Source organism: Dendrobates tinctorius, unplaced genomic scaffold (assembly GCF_039654945.1).
Source record: "Dendrobates tinctorius isolate UK_male_01 unplaced genomic scaffold, ASM3965494v1 ptg000184l, whole genome shotgun sequence".
NCBI lineage: Eukaryota > Metazoa > Chordata > Amphibia > Anura > Dendrobatidae > Dendrobates > Dendrobates tinctorius.
Genome location: NW_027361851.1, coordinates 18,312,088 through 18,326,006, shown reverse-complemented (window position 1 = coordinate 18,326,006; position 13,919 = coordinate 18,312,088). Strand labels below are relative to the sequence as shown.

The 13,919-nt window shown below is 35.5% G+C and overlaps 4 non-coding genes across 4 annotated transcripts; all 4 read left to right on the top strand.

Moving 5' to 3' along the window:
- Window positions 1-4,145: 4,145 nt before the first annotated feature.
- On the top strand, window positions 4,146-4,218 carry TRNAF-GAA (transfer RNA phenylalanine (anticodon GAA)). Its single transcript has one exon. It is a non-coding gene; the product is annotated as a tRNA-Phe (tRNA).
- A 995-nt stretch (window positions 4,219-5,213) lies between these two features.
- TRNAL-CAG (transfer RNA leucine (anticodon CAG)) lies at window positions 5,214-5,296 on the top strand. The gene has a single exon. It is a non-coding gene; the product is annotated as a tRNA-Leu (tRNA).
- An 868-nt stretch (window positions 5,297-6,164) lies between these two features.
- On the top strand, window positions 6,165-6,237 carry TRNAF-GAA (transfer RNA phenylalanine (anticodon GAA)). Its single transcript has one exon. It is a non-coding gene; the product is annotated as a tRNA-Phe (tRNA).
- A 2,915-nt stretch (window positions 6,238-9,152) lies between these two features.
- Window positions 9,153-9,225, top strand: TRNAV-GAC (transfer RNA valine (anticodon GAC)). Its single transcript has one exon. It is a non-coding gene; the product is annotated as a tRNA-Val (tRNA).
- The last annotated feature ends 4,694 nt before the right edge of the window (window positions 9,226-13,919 follow it).

Below are 13,919 nucleotides of genomic sequence, written 5' to 3'. Positions count from 1 at the left end.
AGAAATCATGCTTCAAAAAACAGTCAAATGAAAAATGATAATATATCCCTCCAGGTGTGACACTTGACATTTGCAGAGTGTCAAACCCCCCAGAAAAAGTATAGATATGGCCGACATAGCTCAGTTGGGAGAGCGTTAGACTGAAGATCTAAAGGTCCCTGGTCCAATCCCGGGTTTCGGCAAAATGCTTTTTCTTCACCGTTTACATTTTAAGGAGATATTAAACAAAGCACATGGACTGATCATGATCAAAAGGCCTAAAAATCTTAACTATCTACAGAAAACAAAATGTTAAAAATTTGAGAAACGGTAACTTTTTCCTTTTGAACACATGAATGTTTTTTAGTAATTTTTCCTCTATTTTGTTTTATTTCAGATTGACTTAGCTGTAAGAGGATTAAAAGGTAACCTGATAGCTGAAACAGACAGCACTTATCAGACACTAGCTGAATGATTATAGTCAGCTTGTTTGACTTTGAAACACTGAGGCATTACTGAGACAAATGTCCTTAAAAAATATGCTGTGGACAAAGTCAAAAAGGCAAAAAACACAAGCTCCACACAGGTCCGTCATCTTTAATTTGAAATATAGGAGGTTTCTACTTTAATGGTGAGACAAAGCATCTACATATTTGACATTGCTCCAGTGAGTAGAGCCCACTTAAAAATGTATGGGTTGCTTGTCTCTGCAAGCAAAAGCTGGGCACTAAACTGGCATACTTGCAATGCTGGATGGTTCAGAGTGAAAACACCTATAGGCTGACAATAGTAATTGCAGGTGTTGATTAACTCATTGTGCAAAATAATTTCTAAAATGTGGTCACTTTGGGAGGTTTTCTGCTGTTTTGGTACTCTGCAAATTTCATCTGCAAGGTATTCCTGCAAAATCTGCATTGCAAAACCCAAATAGGGCTCTTCCTTTCAAAGCCCTGCTGTGTGGCCAAACAGTAGTTTCTGAAGAAATGTGGTGCATCACCGCATTTGTGAGAAATCTAACATTTCTAATATCCAAACAAAATAAATGGAGGTTTAAAAATTAATGCAGACGAAAAGTACGCATATAAAAAATGTTATTTATTGACTTTTTTGGGGTGGTGTGACAAGTTTTTAATCACAAGGGATGGTAACATTTCTGCTGACTAGCATGGAAGGAGTTAAGTTCCAATTGCATATTGAAGTCAGGATGGCCGAGCGGTCTAAGGCGCTGCGTTCAGGTCGCAGTCTTCCCTGGAGGCGTGGGTTTAAATCCCTCTTCTGACATCAACATTTAATTTCAAGAAACTTTATCTTCATTTATTGATTAGATGAGGTCAAACAAAACTTAGTAATGTGGTTTTGAAAAATTTCCTGAGAGTCTTTGGAGTTAATCTGAATTTGTCCTCTCAAAAAAGAACTCTAGGAACATCAAACAGGTTTTTTTGTGCATATGTCTGTTGTTCTTTTGGCACTAGAAAAATCCTTTGGACAGTCAATGAGGAGGGACTATTTCACCTCTTTGTGTTCTCTGTCCCTATTAGGGTAGGGAATCAACCTTCTACAGTGCTGTCATGAAATATATCTAGAAACGGATTTGCTGGTAAGTCTACTTTCATAGTTTTCACCTCATACATCAATAGACCATAACGATACTTAATTAACAAAAACTTAACAAGTAGGTAATCATAGTTTAAAAAATGTGAAATGCCCATGTCCTTCTGACATGTTTCAGCACATTTTGGGACAAATGGTCTCACTTTTAACAATCAATAAAATATTTTCACTAAATTTTTGTCTCTTTTTTGCTCCAATTGTTTGCATCTCATAAAAAATAAAACTTGATGTAACATTATGCATGCAAATTGTGTTTTATGTGCAACCATGACCTATTCTAGAAGCACAGGGTCAGAATTATACTGGTGCATGGAGACAAACTGAAAATGTAAAAATTCAATGGCAAAATTGCTGTCTTTTTCTACTCATTCACAAATAGTTAATGAATGTTATTAAATATGTACAGCAAAATGGAAGGCGTTTCAAATAGAAATCATGCTTCAAAAAACAGTCAAATGAAAAATTATAATATATCCCTCCAGGTGTGACACTTGACATTTGCAGAGTGTCAAACCCCCCAGAAAATGTATAGATATGGCTGAAATAGCTCAGTTGGGAGAGCGTTAGACTGAACATCTAAAGGTCCCTGGTCCAATCCCGGGTTTCGGCAAAATGCTTTTTCTTCACCGTTTACATTTTAAGGAGATATTAAACAAAGCACATGGACTGATCATGATCAAAAGGCCTAAAAATCTTAACTATCTACAGAAAACAAAATGTTAAAAATTTGAGAAACGGTAACTTTTTCCTTTTGAACACATGAATGTTTTTTAGTAATTTTTCCTCTATTTTGTTTTATTTCAGATTGACTTAGCTGTAAGAGGATTAAAAGGTAACCTGATAGCTGAAACAGACAGCACTTATCAGACACTAGCTGAATGATTATAGTCAGCTTGTTTGACTTTGAAACACTGAGGCATTACTGAGACAAATGTCCTTAAAAAATATGCTGTGGACAAAGTCAAAAAGGCAAAAAACACAAGCTCCACACAGGTCCGTCATCTTTAATTTGAAATATAGGAGGTTTCTACTTTAATGGTGAGACAAAGCATCTACATATTTGACATTGCTCCAGTGAGTAGAGCCCACTTAAAAATGTATGGGTTGCTTGTCTCTGCAAGCAAAAGCTGGGCACTAAACTGGCATACTTGCAATGCTGGATGGTTCAGAGTGAAAACACCTATAGGCTGACAATAGTAATTGCAGGTGTTGATTAACTCATTGTGCAAAATAATTTCTAAAATGTGGTCACTTTGGGAGGTTTTCTGCTGTTTTGGTACTCTGCAAATTTCATCTGCAAGGTATTCCTGCAAAATCTGCATTGCAAAACCCAAATAGGGCTCTTCCTTTCAAAGCCCTGCTGTGTGTCCAAACAGTAGTTTCTGAAGAAATGTGGTGCATCACTGCATTTGTGAGAAATCTAACATTTCTAATATCCAAACAAAATAAATGGAGGTTTAAAAATTAATGCAGACGAAAAGTACGCATATAAAAAATGTTATTTATTGACTTTTTTGGGGTGGTGTGACAAGTTTTTAATCACAAGGGATGGTAACATTTCTGCTGACTAGCATGGAAGGAGTTAAGTTCCAATTGCATATCGAAGTCAGGATGGCCGAGCGGTCTAAGGCGCTGCGTTCAGGTAGCAGTCTCCCCTGGAGGCGTGGGTTCAGATCCCACTTCTGACATCAACATTTAATTTCAAGAAACTTTATCTTCATTTATTGATTAGATGAGGTCAAACAAAACTTAGTAATGTGGTTTTGAAAAATTTCCTGAGAGTCTTTGGAGTGAATCTGAATTTGTCCTCTCAAAAAAGAACTCTAGGAACATCAAACAGGTTTTTTTGTGCATATGTCTGTTGTTCTTTTGGCACTAGAAAAATCCTTTGGACAGTCAATGAGGAGGGACTATTTCACCTCTTTGTCTTCTCTGTCCCTATTAGGGTAGGGAATCAACCTTCTACAGTGCTGTCATGAAATATATCTAGAAACGGATTTGCTGGTAAGTCTACTTTCATAGTTTTCACCTCATACATCAATAGACCATAACGATACTTAATTAACAAAAACTTAACAAGTAGGTAATCATAGTTTAAAAAATGTGAAATGCCCATGTCCTTCTGACATGTTTCAGCACATTTTGGGACAAATGGTCTCACTTTTAACAATCAATAAAATATTTTCTCTAAATTTTTGTCTCTTTTTTGCTCCAATTGTTTGCATCTCATAAAAAATAAAACTTGATGTAACATTATGCATGCAAATTGTGTTTTATGTGCGACCATGACCTATTCTAGAAGCACAGGGTCAGAATTATACTGGTGCATGGAGACAAACTGAAAATGTAAAAATTCAATGGCAAAATTGCTGTCTTTTTCTACTCATTCACAAATAGTTAATGAATGTTATTAAATATGTACAGCAAAATGGAAGGCGTTTCAAATAGAAATCATGCTTCAAAAAACAGTCAAATGAAAAATTATAATATATCCCTCCAGGTGTGACACTTGACATTTGCAGAGTGTCAACCCCCCCAGAAAATGTATAGATATGGCCGAAATAGCTCAGTTGGGAGAGTGTTAGACTGAAGATCTAAAGGTCCCTGGTCCAATCCCGGGTTTCGGCAAAATGCTTTTTCTTCACCGTTTACATTTTAAGGAGATATTAAACAAAGCACATGGACTGATCATGATCAAAAGGCCTAAAAATCTTAACTATCTACAGAAAACAAAATGTTAAAAATTTGAGAAACGGTAACTTTTTCCTTTTGAACACATGAATGTTTTTTAGTAATTTTTCCTCTATTTTGTTTTATTTCAGATTGACTTAGCTGTAAGAGGATTAAAAGGTAACCTGATAGCTGAAACAGACAGCACTTATCAGACACTAGCTGAATGATTATAGTCAGCTTGTTTGACTTTGAAACACTGAGGCATTACTGAGACAAATGTCCTTAAAAAATATGCTGTGGACAAAGTCAAAAAGGCAAAAAACACAAGCTCCACACAGGTCCGTCATCTTTAATTTGAAATATAGGAGGTTTCTACTTTAATGGTGAGACAAAGCATCTACATATTTGACATTGCTCCAGTGAGTAGAGCCCACTTAAAAATGTATGGGTTGCTTGTCTCTGCAAGCAAAAGCTGGGCACTAAACTGGCATACTTGCAATGCTGGATGGTTCAGAGTGAAAACACCTATAGGCTGACAATAGTAATTGCAGGTGTTGATTAACTCATTGTGCAAAATAATTTCTAAAATGTGGTCACTTTGGGAGGTTTTCTGCTGTTTTGGTACTCTGCAAATTTCATCTGCAAGGTATTCCTGCAAAATCTGCATTGCAAAACCCAAATAGGGCTCTTCCTTTCAAAGCCCTGCTGTGTGGCCAAACAGTAGTTTCTGAAGAAATGTGGTGCATCACTGCATTTGTGAGAAATCTAACATTTCTAATATCCAAACAAAATAAATGGAGGTTTAAAAATTAATGCAGACGAAAAGTACGCATATAAAAAATGTTATTTATTGACTTTTTTGGGGTGGTGTGACAAGTTTTTAATCACAAGGGATGGTAACATTTCTGCTGACTAGCATGGAAGGAGTTAAGTTCCAATTGCATATCGAAGTCAGGATGGCCGAGCGGTCTAAGGCGCTGCGTTCAGGTCGCAGTCTTCCCTGGAGGCGTGGGTTTAAATCCCACTTCTGACATCAACATTTAATTTCAAGAAACTTTATCTTCATTTATTGATTAGATGAGGTCAAACAAAACTTAGTAATGTGGTTTTGAAAAATTTCCTGAGAGTCTTTGGAGTGAATCTGAATTTGTCCTCTCAAAAAAGAACTCTAGGAACATCAAACAGGTTTTTTTGTGCATATGTCTGTTGTTCTTTTGGCACTAGAAAAATCCTTTGGACAGTCAATGAGGAGGGACTATTTCACCTCTTTGTGTTCTCTGTCCCTATTAGGGTAGGGAATCAACCTTCTACAGTGCTGTCATGAAATATATCTAGAAACGGATTTGCTGGTAAGTCTACTTTCATAGTTTTCACCTCATACATCAATAGACCATAACGATACTTAATTAACAAAAACTTAACAAGTAGGTAATCATAGTTTAAAAAATGTGAAATGCCCATGTCCTTCTGACATGTTTCAGCACATTTTGGGACAAATGGTCTCACTTTTAACAATCAATAAAATATTTTCACTAAATTTTTGTCTCTTTTTTGCTCCAATTGTTTGCATCTCATAAAAAATAAAACTTGATGTAACATTATGCATGCAAATTGTGTTTTATGTGCGACCATGACCTATTCTAGAAGCACAGGGTCAGAATTATACTGGTGCATGGAGACAAACTGAAAATGTAAAAATTCAATGGCAAAATTGCTGTCTTTTTCTACTCATTCACAAATAGTTAATGAATGTTATTAAATATGTACAGCAAAATGGAAGGCGTTTCAAATAGAAATCATGCTTCAAAAAACAGTCAAATGAAAAATTATAATATATCCCTCCAGGTGTGACACTTGACATTTGCAGAGTGTCAAACCCCCCCAGAAAATGTATAGATATGGCCGAAATAGCTCAGTTGGGAGAGCGTTAGACTGAAGATCTAAAGGTCCCTGGTCCAATCCCGGGTTTCGGCATAATGCTTTTTCTTCACCGTTTACAAGTGGTTCAAATCCCACTTCTGACATCAACTTTTAATTTCAAGAAACTTTTTTCTTCATGTATTGATTAGATGAGGTCAAACAAAACTTAGTAATGTGGTTTTGAAAAATTTCCTGAGAGTCTTTGGAGTGAATCTGAATTTGTCCTCTCAAAAAAGAACTCTAGGAACATCAAACAGATTTTTTGTGCATATGTCTGTTGTTCTTTTGGCACTAGAAAAAACCTTTGGACAGTTAATGAGGAGGGACTATTTCACCTCTTTGTGTTCTCTGTCCCTATTAGGGTAGGGAATCAACCTTCTACAGTGCTGTCATGAAATATATCTAGAAACGGATTTGCTGGTAAGTCTACTTTCATAGTTTTCACCTCATACATCAATAGACCATAACGATACTTAATAAACAAAAACTTAACAAGTAGGTAATCATAGTTTAAAAAATGTGAAATGCCCATGTCATTCTGACATGTTTCAGCACATTTTGGGACAAATGGTCTCACGTTTAACATTAACAATCAATAAAATATTTTCTCTAAATTTTTGTCTCTTTTTTGCTCCAATTGTTTGCATCTCATAAAAAATAAAACTTGATGTAACATTATGCATGCAAATTGTGTTTTATGTGCGACCATGACCTATTCTAGAAGCACAGGGTCAGAATTATACTGGTGCATGGAGACAAACTGAAAATGTAAAAATTCAATGGCAAAATTGCTATCTTTTTCTACTCATTCACAAATAGTTAATGAATGTTATTAAATATGTACAGCAAAATGGAAGGCGTTTCAAATAGAAATCATGCTTCAAAAAACAGTCAAATGAAAAATTATAATATATCCCTCCAGGTGTGACACTTGACATTTGCAGAGTGTCAAACCCCCCAGAAAATGTATAGATCTGGCCGAAATAGCTCAGTTGGGAGAGTGTTAGACTGAAGATCTAAAGGTCCCTGGTCCAATCCCGGGTTTTGGCAAAATGCTTTGTCTTCACCGTTTACAAGTGGTTCAAATCCCACCTCTGACATCAACATTTAATTTCAAGAAACTTTTTTCTTCATTTATTGATTAGATGAGGTCAAACAAAACTTAGTAATGTGGTTTTGAAAAATTTCCTGAGAGTCTTTGGAGTGAATCTGAATTTGTCCTCTCAAAAAAGAACTCTAGGAACATCAAACAGATTTCTTGTGCATATGTCTGTTGTTCTTTTGGCACTAGAAAAATCCTTTGGACAGTCAATGAGGAGGGACTATTTCACCTCTTTGTGTTCTCTGTCCCTATTAGGGTAGGGAATCAACCTTCTACAGTGCTGTCATGAAATATATCTAGAAACGGATTTGCTGGTAAGTCTACTTTCATAGTTTTCACCTCATACATCAATAGACCATAACGATACTTAATAAACAAAAACTTAACAAGTAGGTAATCATAGTTTAAAAAATGTGAAATGCCCATGTCATTCTGACATGTTTCAGCACATTTTGGGACAAATGGTCTCACTTTTAACATTAACAATCAATAAAATATTTTCTCTAAATTTTTGTCTCTTTTTTGCTCCAATTGTTTGCATCTCATAAAAAATAAAACTTGATGTAACATTATGCATGCAAATTGTGTGTTATGTGCGACCATGACCTATTCTAGAAGCACAGGGTCAGAATTATACTGGTGCATGGAGACAAACTGAAAATGTAAAAATTCAATGGCAAAATTGCTGTCTTTTTCTACTCATTCACAAATAGTTAATGAATGTTATTAAATATGTACAGCAAAATGGAAGGCGTTTCAAATAAAAATCATGCTTCAAAAAACAGTCAAATGAAAAATTATAATATATCCCTCCAGGTGTGACACTTGACATTTGCAGAGTGTCAAACCCCCCAGAAAATGTATAGATATGGCCGAAATAGCTCAGTTTGGAGAGCGTTAGACTGAAGAACTAAAGGTTCCTGGTCCAATCCCGGGTTTCGGCAAAATGCTTTTTCTTCACCGTTTACAAGTGGTTCAAATCCCACCTCTGACATCAACTTTTAATTTCAAGAAACTTTTTTCTTCATTTATTGATTAGATGACGTCAATCAAAACTTAGTAATGTGGTTTTGAAAAATTTCCTGAGAGTCTTTGGAGTGAATCTGAGTTTGTCCTCTCAAAAAAGAACTCTAGGAACATCAAACAGATTTTTTGTGCATATGTCTGTTGTTCTTTTGGCACTAGAAAAATCCTTTGGACAGTCAATGAGGAGGGACTATTTCACCTCTTTGTGTTCTCTGTCCCTATTAGGGTAGGGAATCAACCTTCTACAGTGCTGTCATGAAATATATCTAGAAACGTATTTGCTGGTAAGTCTACTTTCATAGTTTTCACCTCATACATCAATAGACCATAACGATACTTAATAAGCAAAAACGTAACAAGTAGGTAATCATAGTTTAAAAAATGTGAAATGCCCATGTCATTCTGACTTTTTTCAGCACATTTTGGGACAAATGGTCTCACTTTTAACATTAACAATCAATAAAATATTTTCTCTAAATTTTTGTCTCTTTTTTGCTCCAATTGTTTGCATCTCATAAAAAATAAAACTTGATGTAACATTATGCATGCAAATTGTGTTTTATGTGCGACCATGACCTATTCTAGAAGCACAGGGTCAGAATTATACTGGTGCATGGAGACAAACTGAAAATGTAAAAATTCAATGGCAAAATTGCTGTCTTTTTCTACTCATTCACAAATAGTTAATGAATGTTATTAAATATGTACAGCAAAATGGAAGGCGTTTCAAATAGAAATCATGCTTCAAAAAACAGTCAAATGAAAAATTATAATAGATCCCTCCAGGTGTGACACTTGACATTTGCAGAGTGTCAAACCCCCCAGAAAATGTATAGATATGGCCGAAATAGCTCAGTTGGGAGAGTGTTAGACTGACGATCTAAAGGTCCCTGGTCCAATCACGGGTTTCAGCAAAATGCTTTTTCTTCACCGTTTACAAGTGGTTCAAATCCCACTTCTGACATCAACTTTTAATTTCAAGAAACTTTTTTCTTCTTTTATTGATTAGATGAGGTCAAACAAAACTTAGTAATGTGGTTTTGAAAAATTTCCTGAGAGTCTTTGGAGTGAATCTGAATTTGTCCTCTCAAAAAAGAACTCTAGGAACATCAAACAGATTTTTTATGCATATGTCTGTTGTTCTTTTGGCACTAGAAAAATCCTTTGGACAGTTAATGAGGAGGGACTATTTCACCTCTTTGTGTTCTCTGTCCCTATTAGGGTAGGGAATCAACCTTCTACAGTGCTGTCATGAAATATATCTAGAAACGGATTTGCTGGTAAGTCTACTTTCATAGTTTTCACCTCATACATCAATAGACCATAACGATACTTAATAAACAAAAACTTAACAAGTAGGTAATCATAGTTTAAAAAATGTGAAATGCCCATGTCATTCTGACATGTTTCAGCACATTTTGAGACAAATGGTCTCATGTTTAACATTAACAATCAATAAAATATTTTCTCTAAATTTTTGTCTCTTTTTTGCTCCAATTGTTTGCATCTCATAAAAAATAAAACTTGATGTAACATTATGCATGCAAATTGTGTTTTATGTGCGACCATGACCTATTCTAGAAGCACAGGGTCAGAATTATACTGGTGCATGGAGACAAACTGAAAATGTAAAAATTCAATGGCAAAATTGCTGTCTTTTTCTACTCATTCACAAATAGTTAATGAATGTTATTAAATATGTACAGCAAAATGGAAGGCGTTTCAAATAGAAATCATGCTTCAAAAAACAGTCAAATGAAAAATTATAATATATCCCTCCAGGTGTGACACTTGACATTTGCAGAGTGTCAAACCCCCCAGAAAATGTATAGATATGGCTGAAATAGCTCGGTTGTGAGAGCGTTAGACTGAAGATCTAAAGGTCCCTGGTCCAATCCCGGGTTTCGGCAAAATGCTTTTTCTTCACCGTTTACATTTTAAGGAGATATTAAACAAAGCACATGGACTGATCATGATCAAAAGGCCTAAAAATCTTAACTATCTACAGAAAACAAAATGTTAAAAATTTGAGAAACGGTAACTTTTTCCTTTTGAACACATGAATGTTTTTTAGTAATTTTTCCTCTATTTTGTTTTATTTCAGATTGACTTAGCTGTAAGAGGATTAAAAGGTAACCTGATAGCTGAAACAGTCAGCACTTATCAGACACTAGCTGAATGATTATAGTCAGCTTGTTTGACTTTGAAACACTGAGGCATTACTGAGACAAATGTCCTTAAAAAATATGCTGTGGACAAAGTCAAAAAGGCAAAAAACACAAGCTCCACACAGGTCCGTCATCTTTAATTTGAAATATAGGAGGTTTCTACTTTAATGGTGAGACAAAGCATCTACATATTTGACATTGCTCCAGTGAGTAGAGCCCACTTAAAAATGTATGGGTTGCTTGTCTCTGCAAGCAAAAGCTGGGCACTAAACTGGCATACTTGCAATGCTGGATGGTTCAGAGTGAAAACACCTATAGGCTGACAATAGTAATTGCAGGTGTTGATTAACTCATTGTGCAAAATAATTTCTAAAATGTGGTCACTTTGGGAGGTTTTCTGCTGTTTTGGTACTCTGCAAATTTCATCTGCAAGGTATTCCTGCAAAATCTGCATTGCAAAACCCAAATAGGGCTCTTCCTTTCAAAGCCCTGCTGTGTGGCCAAACAGTAGTTTCTGAAGAAATGTGGCGCATCACCGCATTTGTGAGAAATCTAACATTTCTAATATCCAAACAAAATAAATGGAGGTTTAAAAATTAATGCAGACGAAAAGTACGCATATAAAAAATGTTATTTATTGACTTTTTTGGGGTGGTGTGACAAGTTTTTAATCACAAGAAATGGTAACATTTCTGCTGACTAGCATGGAAGGAGTTAAGTTCCAATTGCATATCGAAGTCAGGATGGCCGAGCGGTCTAAGGCGCTGCGTTCAGGTCGCAGACTCCCACTTCTCCCACTTCTGACATCAACATTTAATTTCAAGAAACTTTATCTTCATTTATTGATTAGATGAGGTCAAACAAAACTTAGTAATGTGGTTTTGAAAAATTTCCTGAGAGTCTTTGGAGTGAATCTGAATTTGTCCTCTCAAAAAAGAACTCTAGGAACATCAAACAGATTTTTTGTGCATATGTCTGTTGTTCTTTTGGCACTAGAAAAATCCTTTGGACACTCAATGAGGAGGGACTATTTCACCTCTTTGTGTTCTCTGTCCCTATTAGGGTAGGGAATCAACCTTCTACAGTGCTGTCATGAAATATATCTAGAAACGGATTTGCTGGTAAGTCTACTTTCATAGTTTTCACCTCATACATCAATAGACCATAACGATACTTAATAAACAAAAACTTAACAAGTAGTTAATCATAGTTTAAAAAATGTGAAATGCCCATGTCATTCTGACATGTTTCAGCACATTTTGGGACAAATGGTCTCACTTTTAACATTAACAATCAATAAAATATTTTCTCTAAATTTTTGTCTCTATTTTGCTCCAATTGTTTGCATCTCATAAAAAATAAATCTTGATGTAACATTATGCATGCAAATTGTGTTTTATGTGCGACCATGACCTATTCTAGAAGCACAGGGTCAGAATTATACTGGTGCATGGAGACAAACTGAAAATGTAAAACTTCAATGGCAAAATTGCTGTCTTTTTCTACTCATTCACAAATAGTTAATGAATGTTATTAAATATGTACAGCAAAATGGAAGGCGTTTCAAATAGAAATCATGCTTCAAAAAACAGTCAAATTAAAAATTATAATATATCCCTCCAGGTGTGACACTTGACATTTGCAGAGTGTCAAACCCCCCAGAAAATGCATAGATATGGCCAAAATAGCTCAGTTGGGAGAGCGTTAGACTGAAGATCTAAAGGTTTCTGGTCCAATCCCAGGTTTCAGCAAAATCCTTTTTCTTCACCGTTTCCATTTTAAGGAGATATTAAACAAAGCACATGGACTCATTATTTACAGCTAATGTAAAAGGCCTAAAAATCTTAACTATCTACAGAAAACAAAATGTTAAAAATTTGAGAAACGGTAACTTTTTCCTTTTGAACACATGAATGTTTTTTAGTAATTTTTCCTCTATTTTGTTTTATTTCAGATTGACTTAGCTGTAAGAGGATTAAAAGGTAACCTGATAGCTGAAACAGACAGCACTTATCAGACACTAGCTGAATGATTATAGTCAGCTTGTTTGACTTTGAAACACTGAGGCGTTACTGAGACAAATGTCCTTAAAAAATATGCTGTGGACAAAGTCAAAAAGGCAAAAAACACAAGCTCCACACAGGTCCGTCATCTTTAATTTGAAATATAGGAGGTTTCTACTTTAATGGTGAGACAAAGCATCTACATATTTGACATTGCTCCAGTGAGTAGAGCCCACTTAAAAATGTATGGGTTGCTTGTCTCTGCAAGCAAAAGCTGGGCACTAAACTGGCATACTTGCAATGCTGGATGGTTCAGAGTGAAAACACCTATAGGCTGACAATAGTAATTGCAGGTGTTGATTAACTCATTGTGCAAAATAATTTCTAAAATGTGGTCACTTTGGGAGGTTTTCTGCTGTTTTGGTACTCTGCAAATTTCATCTGCAAGGTATTCCTGCAAAATCTGCATTGCAAAACCCAAATAGGGCTCTTCCTTTCAAAGCCCTGCTGTGTGGCCAAACAGTAGTTTCTGAAGAAATGTGGTGCATCACCGCATTTGTGAGAAATCTAACATTTCTAATATCCAAACAAAATAAATGGAGGTTTAAAAATTAATGCAGACGAAAAGTACGCATATAAAAAATGTTATTTGTTGACTTTTTTGGGGTGGTGTGACAAGTTTTTAATCACAAGGAATGGTAACATTTCTGCTGACTAGCATGGAAGGAGTTAAGTTCCAATTGCATGTCGAAGTCAGGATGGCGGAGCAGTCTAAGGCGCTGCGTACAGGTCGCAGTCTCCCCTGGAGACGTGGGTTCAAATCCCACTTCTGACATCAATATTTAATTTCAAGAAACTTCATTTATTGATTAGATGAGGTCAAACAAAACTTAGTAATGTGGTTTTGAAAAATTTCCTGAGAGTCTTTGGAGTGAATCTGAATTTGTCCTCTCAAAAAAGAACTCTAGGAACATCAAACAGATTTTTTGTGCATATGTCTGTTGTTCTTTTGGCACTAGAAAAATCCTTTGGACAGTCAATGAGGACTATTTCACCTCTTTGTGTTCTCTGTCCCTATTAGGGTAGGGAATCAACCTTCTACAGTGCTGTCATGAAATATATCTAGAAACGGATTTGCTGGTAAGTCTACTTTCATAGTTTTCACCTCATACATCAATAGACCATAACGATACTTAATAAACAAAAACGTAACAAGTAGGTAATCATAGTTTAAAAAATGTGAAATGCCCATGTCATTCTGACATGTTTCAGCACATTTTGGGACAAATGGTCTCACTTTTAACATTAAAAATCAATAAAATATTTTCTCTAAATTTTTGTCTCTTTTTTGCTCCAATTGTTTGCATCTCATAAAAAATAAAACTTGATGTAACATTATGCATGCAAATTTTGTTTTATGAGCGACCATGACCTATT